The 9,513-nt window shown below is 38.7% G+C and overlaps 1 pseudogene; it reads left to right on the top strand.

Moving 5' to 3' along the window:
* The first annotated feature begins 6,199 nt into the window (after window positions 1-6,199).
* Window positions 6,200-7,936, top strand: LOC147886252 (uncharacterized; annotated as a pseudogene).
* The last annotated feature ends 1,577 nt before the right edge of the window (window positions 7,937-9,513 follow it).

The raw sequence follows: 9,513 nt of genomic DNA, 5'->3' as shown, positions 1-9,513 counted from the left end.
ATATGCAAAGATCTATCTCATTTTGAATTGTGACAGATTCCATAAGAACGGAATGGTCGAGTTGTGCAACTCAATGAGATGAAGTCCAAAGGGCGAGATCAAGAGCAGAGTGTTCGTTTCAAGAACTCATTTGAAACAAGAGTTTGCCGCAAGAAAAGTTGCTCACAAATGCTTTGCACACACTGCCCATTGTTTATACTCACAACTTTGTAAGTTTGGTCTTGTGAAAGTCGGCACAAGTGTGACAATAGTACTGGACCATGATGTAAATTTTAGCCATCATTTGTTAACAACAATACTATAATACCATGGACTCTTAGACCTTTTAATCCCCAACCTTTCTTTGACACGTATGGGAGTTATTGCAAGCCATTCTCACTAGCACTGACATTTCATTATTGCTACATATTCATTCCGACAATTTGATATAAGTATTTTAAAGTTGATAGATAGATATAAATTATAATTGTGGTGAACAAGAAATGGTTGGTCAGCACATCTCTAACCTTTTGAATATAAATTATGATGTTAAAAATATGCCAAAAGATTGTTTCATCGATGAAAGGGGTCTATCTTTCATCAATTATTTATGAAAGATAGAGGCCCATAGACCCCTTTCGTCAAAAGATTGTTTTGTCAATGAAAGGGGTCTATTGGACTCTATTTTTCATCATTTATTAATGAAAGGTAGAGGCCAATAGACCCCTTTCGTCGACGAAAGGGGTCTATGGGCCTCTATCTTTCATGAACCATTAATTAAATATAGAGGCTAATAGACCCCTTTCATTGACGAAAGGGGTCTAGGCCTCTATATTTAATTATTTTCTCCAAAAGGGGTCTATTAACCTCTATCATTAATTGAATATTAATCAAAAAGATATTTAATTGTATGTCGACCTCACACAGTAAAATTATCAACCTCACAATTATGAAAAATTATCAATGTCACACAGTAATGATGTTTAATTAAATGATCACTCATTAGCAATCGAATTCGTATGATAATCATTATAAGTCGTGGTTCCTATTAACATCATAGTTTGGTAACATTTCTCTAGCGAGTATGTCGTCCCGTCATGGTGAATAAAATAAACGCATTGATTGTAATGATTTGAAATAATAAAAACGAGTGCCAGCATTAAGTACTTGGGTCGGTCGAGGACATGTGGTGGTCCCTTGCTAGCAAAGGTGTTCTTTATCATGGAAGAGGGATGATTATTTCTACAAATATCAATGTGAACTTTAATTTTAATGAGAGCCCTTAAGAAAACTAAAGGCCAATAGACCCCTTTCGTCGACGAAAGGGGTCTATTGGCCTTTCATTTTCTTAAAGGCTTAAGGGCCATTCATTTTCATGAGAGCCCTTAAGTTCTTAAGAAATTGAAAGGCCAAAAGATCCCTTGCGTTGATGAAAGGGGTCTTTTGGCCTTTCATTTTCTTAAGGGCTTAAGAAAATAAAAGGCACCCTTAAGAAAATAAAAGGCCAAAACGGCTTAAGAAGATAAAAGGCCAAAAGACCCCTTTCGTCGACGAAAGGGGTCTTTTAGCCTTTCATTTTCTTAAGGGCCTTAAAAATGAAAGGCCAAAAGACCCCTTTCATTGACGAAAGGAGTCTTTTGGCCTTTCATTTTCAATTTTTTCAAAGGCCCTTAAGAAAATTTTTTTAAAGGCCATTTTCCTCCTTGTCCAAATTTAGAAAATGAAAGGCCAAAAGACCCCTTTTGTCGATGAAAGGGGTCTTTTGGCCTTTCATTTTCAAAATTCTTTTTCCTTCCTTACCTTTCGTTGCTCTGCTCGCTCTCCCAAGCTCTCCCTCCCGCTCTGCTCTCCCCCCTCCTGCTTTGCTCGCTCTCCCTCCCACTCTCCTCCCCCGCTCTCCCTCTCGCTATGCTCCCCCGCTCTCCCTCCCACTCTACTCGCTCTCCCTCTCACTGTGCTCTCTCGCCTTGCTCTCCCTCCTGCTCTACTCGCTCTCCCTCCCGCTCAGACGTCTTCACCCCCAACGCACTCGCCTCGCCCGGTAGCAGCACCATTGCTGTCTTCCTTGGTCTCCCCCTTTTCTTCTTCGGAGGTGATTCCGCGACTCTAGTAGATTCCGGTGCAGCCATGACTCCTTCCTTGAAAGGTTACGGAGATTTGCATTGCTCTCGTCTTTACTGCGAGACGGACTCTCGTCGGTTTCGATTTGAGGCAAGCAAAGAGAGCTCAACGGGGAAAAACAGGTTTTAGATTGTGTGCGTTTTTCCAAATCAGCTATTTTGTCTTTGTGAGATCGGATTGAGAGCCTTGGGTTTTCTTTCTTGTGAGTTTTTTCCACTTCTCTACTGTCATGGGCAAAGAGACGCTCGTATCCCCCAAAATTCATCAGTTTGAGGCCAAGCGGAAAAACCTTATGTGGGTTTTAGGAGTGATCATCCTCTGCTCGGTATTTTATTTGCTAGGCGCTTGGCAAAATGCGTCGCTGAAGCCCACTCTGCTCTCCACAGCTTCTTCAGACTGTGCTCAGGTCACCAGCGCCACCGGAATTGAGCTTGATTTTGAAGCCCACCATTCAGTGACGAGCGAGGATGATTCCCCGGCACTGGATGTGTTTCCTCCATGTGATTTGAAGTATAGCGAACATACGCCATGTGAAGACACACAGCGTTCCCTACGATTCGAAAGGGATAGACTATTGAGAAAGGCATTGTCCCACAAAGGAGGAACAGTTTAGATGTCTTGTCCCTGCTCCCCCTGGGTATAAAAATCCGTTGCCTTGGCCAAAGAGCCAGAAGTGTGGAGGCGAGGGACCGCCGTGGTTGTGAACGTGTCTTTGCATTATTGTGGAGATAGTAATGGATTGTGCTTGCAAACCACAAGTCGAGAATGGCAATGGCGGATGTAGGCCCTGCTCAATGCTGACACAAATAGACAGAACAAAAAAAAAAAAAACACGACACTCATTTGCTCCATTTCTGTCTTTTCTTGCTAATCGCTGCTCAGACGCAACTTTTCGGAGCTTTTGCACCCTGTTTCCACCATCTGAACAAGAGCAAGCGCTCTGCTCACTCTCCCTCCCACTCTGCTCTCCCTCCCGCGCTCTGCTACCGCTCTCCCTCGCTCTCCCTACCCAAGCTTCTTTAGCAACGAACACTCATGGGTTGGGGGAAAGTGCTACCTCCATGTTGGGTATCTTGTGTATATATACTTCAATGTACTAACTACCTCATTGCTTGATCTCTCCGCTCTTGGGTATCTTTGAATTACTTAACACTATCACAGGACATGCTTATGTTTCAAAAATTTTGAAGAAAGTTCTGAAGTGCTTTGGGTTTTGATCACAAAAAACTAACCGGCTTATGCTATGTGCAGGTTCACATAGGTAACCATAGTTTCACCTTCGACCATCTCTATGGTAGCACAGGTCCTCCATAGTCTACCATCTTTGAAGATTGCGTCTCACCCCTTGTGGAGGGCATTTTTCATGGCTATAATGCTACAGTACTCGCTTATGGACAGGTATGGTATCTAAATTGATTCTCATACAAAACATAAGTGTTCGCTATTGCAAACCAAGCTGTATAAACAAAATACACTGTGTGGTTTAAGGACACATCACGTGGTTTACCTATACACCACATGATATTTTGACATATGTACGCATAGCACTTGGAGATTTTTTGCTTCCCTTTTAGACACATGCACTATTATGAAAATAAGGCAAGGACAGGGAGGCAAGGAGACGAGGAGGCCTTAGGAGACACAACACAGTGTATGCGAGATATTGTACACTTTCGTGGTTAATAACTTGTTCTTGTATGCTTAATAACTTTTCTTTGTATGCTTTTGTTGTTCATTCTAGTCTCTTCAAGCCCCATCATCTCGTTAAGTGCAGCTTCAATTAGCAACATCACGATCAAGCTTCATGTATTTTCTATTTTGAAGCCTCTTGGGTTTTCTTTGTATGCTATTGAAGTAATACTGGGACTTAATTGACCCTGTAAATCTATTCTATGCCATGCGATGACTTCTTTTTTTAAATGCATTTATGTCACATTGGCAAGATGATAAAAATAAAAACTTCTGAGAGGAGGGGGAGAGGTGGAAGAGGAAAACGAGGAGGTAGGAGAGGTGGAAGGACAAGTAGCAAGAGAAGTTTGCAAGTGGAATCTACACCTAATTTAGAGTTTCAAAAAGAGGTTGAAATTGGAGTTGAAGAGGATAAGGAGATGGAAGACTTTGAAGACACTACTATAATTGTGGAGGAAGCTTCTAAGAAGAGAAAGAAAGAGGATAAACAACTGGATGAGGAGTTTGAGCAAGAGTTTCCTGCTGCACTTGATATTGGACAAGGGAAGGATGTTATTGAATCTCTTGCAATCAATCCTGGAAAGATTGCTCCCTTGATCCCATTATGTCGTTGTGTTGTAATCACAAGAGTGAGAGGCCTACGAATTGATATGGATAGCCTAAAGCAAGCTCTAGAGGCAGAAAAATATATTCAACAGAAAGGAATGTTTATTTTATCTACAACACTTCCGGATGGTGTTTCACAAGAGGTGACAGATGAAATTGAACAATCATGGGATTCTTATTGGAGGGATGTAAATGCAGAATTTGAGGCACAGATTGTTGATGATGCTGATTGGTCATTTTTGCCTCAAAAGATGTTTTTTGTGTGGGAGGGGAATCACTGGACTGTTGCATGGATGTCTCTAATTGAAGAGAAATTCAAGACGTCAAATGCATGGCATATTTGAGTTTTAGCAAGTTTTATTACTCTAGAGAAAGAAATAGAAATGAAGCTAATAGCTGCTCTTCAAAGGTTCATTCTGTAAGTGCGAGCTATTACTCATATGTGTTACTTTTTTTTTGAGCTTTTAAGGGTTTTGTGAACAATTCTTAATATGTTTGAAGCTATATATTTTTTATTTTTCAGCCTTAATGATATAGCAATTATTAAAACAAATCTCAAGGATTATTTGTACAACACAAAGACAATGTGTTCGTGTGATGAGAATGAGTACTTATCACTTCTTTCTGAGGAAGAAAAAAAGACACTTGAAAAGCATAGGGCAAATGAAAGTAGTAAACGATCAAGCACTTGGTATCCTTTGACATCTCTGATGCTAGGGAGAATGGTATTTGCAGTAAGTTTCATACCATTTGTCATGGATGTCTTTTGAATTAGAACTAACTACTTCATTGTACTCATTCATTTCTTTGGAATATATTTTAGCCACTATACAAGCAAGATTATGAGGCAAAGCTAAAGGAACTTCAGCCAAATTTGAGTGTTGCTGATATGGAGAAAGCACTTAAAAGTATTCGAAAGGATGTGAATCTCAAGTACAGTCGAAAAATGATCAAGGTATGGTTAATTTAATGATTCTTAACACAAAGTTGATTTTTTAAAGTGTTCAAGTGTTTTTTGAGATTGAGAAAGAACATTAAAAAAGGATGTAAATATGATCTTTGTTTAGAAAATGATCAAGGTATGGGATATGCATGTATTGTATGATCAGAAAATACACTTGAGTGTGACAATTATATGTATTGTTTATATGTAGATTCTGTCTATCGTCAAACCAACAAATGGTGAAGATTGGTTTAATATCTTGTGGAGCCTCCCATTTGATGATAAATCATCCATTGTCACATTGGAAAAATTGTATAACATCTCCATTGCAAAGGTCTCAAAAGAGACACAACTAGCAACCCTCAGAATCTTAGGGTCAGATTTAAATTTGAGAACAAGTTATGGATGCCAAAAGCTGATAGAGAATTCATAAAGTGGATGGCGAAAGAGGCATGGATGGATCAGTTGCTTTGTGAATCTGAGAGGTTACTCTCTCAGGTCTTGGTTGCTAGTTAACAAGCTAGCTTTGTGCTTCCTCAAGATTCTACGTTGCGAGAGTATTTTGGGGAGATACAAGCAATGAACAGACTTGAACTTTATGAAGATTTAAAGGATTCAATGACTGTTGCTACAGCTGCAATAAGACAAATGGAGATGGCGAGGGCATCTCAACGATTGCTATTTAGGTAAGTAATATATGTTTTTTCCTTTTCAATTAAAAATCCATCCTTAAGTATTTCGCTTTTGTACTAAGACTCTTATTGTATGCAGATTCTTGCAATCCTTAAAAGCTGTTGGTAAGATTGAAAATTGTTGCCCATATGTTGAGTATGGACAAAAATTCAGGACTTAAAATTATGTATGTACTCTCCAAACATGATAGAAAAAGAAGGGAAGCAAGTGCTCTCTGAGTGGGAGAGAAAGAACTGCCCGTGGTGGCTCGATATGAAAAAAGGATGTTGCATCGAGGAGGAGGTAGAGCTGTACACACAGCATAAAAAGGGAGAGATGGGTTCATCAAGCTCAAATTCAGTCCACGAGGATGATGCAGTCATTGAGATTCAAAAAACACTTGAGAAGATGACTAAAAAGGACAAGGATTCAAGTATGGAACTAAAGAAGGGTGGTAGGCCACCAAAAAATCATGGTACTAATAATGGTAAGCCCTCTTGGTCTTTTTTCAAGCTATTATTTGCTTGTGTAACATATGTTGTTATCACTTTGTGTCTTTACATATGTGGTGTGGATACAAATGTGCAGGTACTACAGTCTATACCCATTTTGAAAGGATGTAAATGGAAAGATAGGTCTATCCTCTTTTTGTACATTCCATTGGCCTCTCTAACTTTGAATCGGAGTGGTACATGTGATGCTTCACATTGCAAGGTTTGGTGCTATGATTATGTCGAGTTTGGGAAGCAATTCTCTGTCTCAAACTTCACACAAGCCTATATAGACATGAAGGAATACTTTGTGGGTCTTGGAGGTGAAAGAAAAACAAGAAATGGTAAGAGTGTTGCTTGGGTTGTAGATTTTTTCATTCTTGATCTGCCTACACAGTTAGAAGCTCCTGGAGTAGAGGATTCCACATCTCCATCTTGGAATTTATTAACAGAGGACCATGTACGCTACTCCTTGCTAGTAGCGGCCACAATTGTTTCAGATTCTGGTTGGATCCTAGTTATGTATGCCCCTCATGTTCTTCATTTGGTTGAGCATTATGCTAGGATCAGCAAATTGGAGTTTGCATGTCGAAAGTACATGCAATACTTGGATGCATATTGTACAATCAAAGTTGGTGGTATTGATCATAAGGTGAGACAATTGTCTTACAATGACCTATTGAAAGAATTCACGCTCTTGTATAATGAAATGGCTTGTACTAAGCATAAGTTTAATTCTTTTCTTGTCTTTAGGTGGATGTTGTGGTTTTATGCCTTCTTCATCGGGCTGGTATGTCTTGTGTTTGTAATCCTGGAAATGCTTCCGTGGTTGGTACCAAATTGGGCGTTGCTTTTGGAAGTAGTTTGTTTCATCATTATTTACCAACAAGTGAGCAGACTATAAAACATGGAGAGAGTATTCCATGGATAGGTGCATTGGAGAAGGCTCCATGCATGATGTTGTACTTCTTGGAGTTGTTGTGTCCAATTTCTGGACATGTGGTGGACTTAGGTGTTGGGACTGGTTCTATGCAAAAAGCATGCATGCATTCTGGGAGAGCATGCTTATCTATTGAGAATGATCCTGACATTTGCAATTCTATATTGCAACCATTTTTGGATGGACAGAAAGGAAAGGGAAATGTGTTAAGCAACTATGGGACTCTAAATGATTCCGAAGATGTGGAAATGGTTGTTAATCTTCTAGATGACTAGTAAGTATGTTACTCTCATCTTTTATCTTTTTAAACCTATTTGTTGGAGAATATTATTATCAATGAGGCATTGATATTGATTGATCTATTTTAGATTTTTGCCTTCTTATGCAGGTGCTATGGCTGAGATGATGTGTAATGACATTACATTCAATTCCCCCATCAAAGAGAGAAGGCATCATCGCAATATCTATGTGGATGACATCAGTAAAGAAGATTGAGTCTAGTGATTTGACATGAGTTTTTTCCTTCAAGCAATTCATTTTGCTTGTGATGCTTTAGATTTGAACATGCATAACTTTTGTGGTGTCTTGCACCTATTTCATTTGCTAGAGATGTAGTAATCATATTGAAGAACTATTAGTACATCATGTGAGTACCCATGAATATTAATCTCAATATCACATATTCAATTTTGAGCACGTTGGTTTCATAAAACTTTTTCTATTTGCTAGAGATGTGACAATTATGTCATATCTTACTTAAGGTTTGCATGTCAAAACTATGAGTTGTGTAAAAATGATCATCATGGTGAATTGAATCTTAAAGTATCTCCTTGATGCAACTAATAAATGTTTCGGCATAGATGCATGCAAATTTACACCCCAAATTCTTCACCATGTGACTTGCAATCATTTCATCGATAAATCACTATCTATCATGATAGTATGAATGATGGATGATATAGGTGGAGGGTGTTGAAATGAAGTAGACATGAAAAGTAGTTTTGTGATAAAGGGATCTTATAAGCCCTAAATACTATTGGAAGAAATGTAATTAAATGTATATAGCATCTTTGTGTGGTAGTTTTATGACTAAAGGGTGTGTGATGTTAGTGGCATCTTTGTGGGATAGAAATGTATATAGTATCTTCTTGGGATAGTTTTATGACTAAATGGTGTCTGATGTTATGATAAAATTGTCTACGAAATCACAATATAGGCCATGCTCAGAAAAATGTGCTCAGACCAAGTTGCCCAGAGAAAAGACGTACTCACCTTCTTGCATGTGGTGTTTCTTTCTCAAACTCCCTTGCAAAAATGTAAACCTAAATGTCTATCACCATGTTAACGGGAAGTTATTTTATTTTATTTATAAAAAAAAACCCAACTGTTACCCTCATTAGGGAAAAAGGGAACTCATTTTGGGGCCCTGTAAGAAATTCACTATTTTTTGATTTATTTCTCTCCTAAAAGACCTCAAAAATAGTAAAATATGAAAACGTGGCTCAGAACTGTCAGTAAGGACTACAGAACTGTCAATTCAAAAAGGAATAAGATAATCTTTTGTCTGACTAACACGATTTTGTATTAAATATCCTTTTAGATTTTTTTTTGTTTACCAAAGATTCCGCATCTCTTTGGCCGACGTGTGCAGGCCTTTCATAAAGAGTCCATCACTGAACTTAGTGATTGCAAGTTTTCAAAATATTCACATGGATACCGCCACACTTCCACGATTCATGTTACAAAACGACTATGAGATTGAAAAACAAACTTTGCAACCTGAGAAGCACAAAAAATGGCCGATACTAGTGAGTCACTATCTGAGAAGAAGCGATTACACCATCTTCACATCGACTTAGAAGAACAATATGCTCCAGCACAAAAAAGACGAAAGGATACGGTGCTGAATGCTCAACAGCGGGAAAATATGAGAAGAGAAGGGCTTCAACATATTGACTTATGGTGCGATGGAAGCATATATCCAAAATGTCAAGTAAAAAACTCTACACCTCCATTTGTCAATCCCACCACATTACTGAGGTTTGCCGGCGATGGACAAAATGGACTTCTTG

This window comes from Dipteris shenzhenensis, chromosome 24 (assembly GCF_047967505.1).
Source record: "Dipteris shenzhenensis isolate YYH24624 ecotype China chromosome 24, Dip_SZ_1.0, whole genome shotgun sequence".
Taxonomy (NCBI): Eukaryota; Viridiplantae; Streptophyta; class Polypodiopsida; order Gleicheniales; family Dipteridaceae; genus Dipteris; species Dipteris shenzhenensis.
The sequence above is the reverse complement of the archived record's forward strand: the minus strand, read 5'-3'. Positions and strand labels throughout refer to the sequence as shown.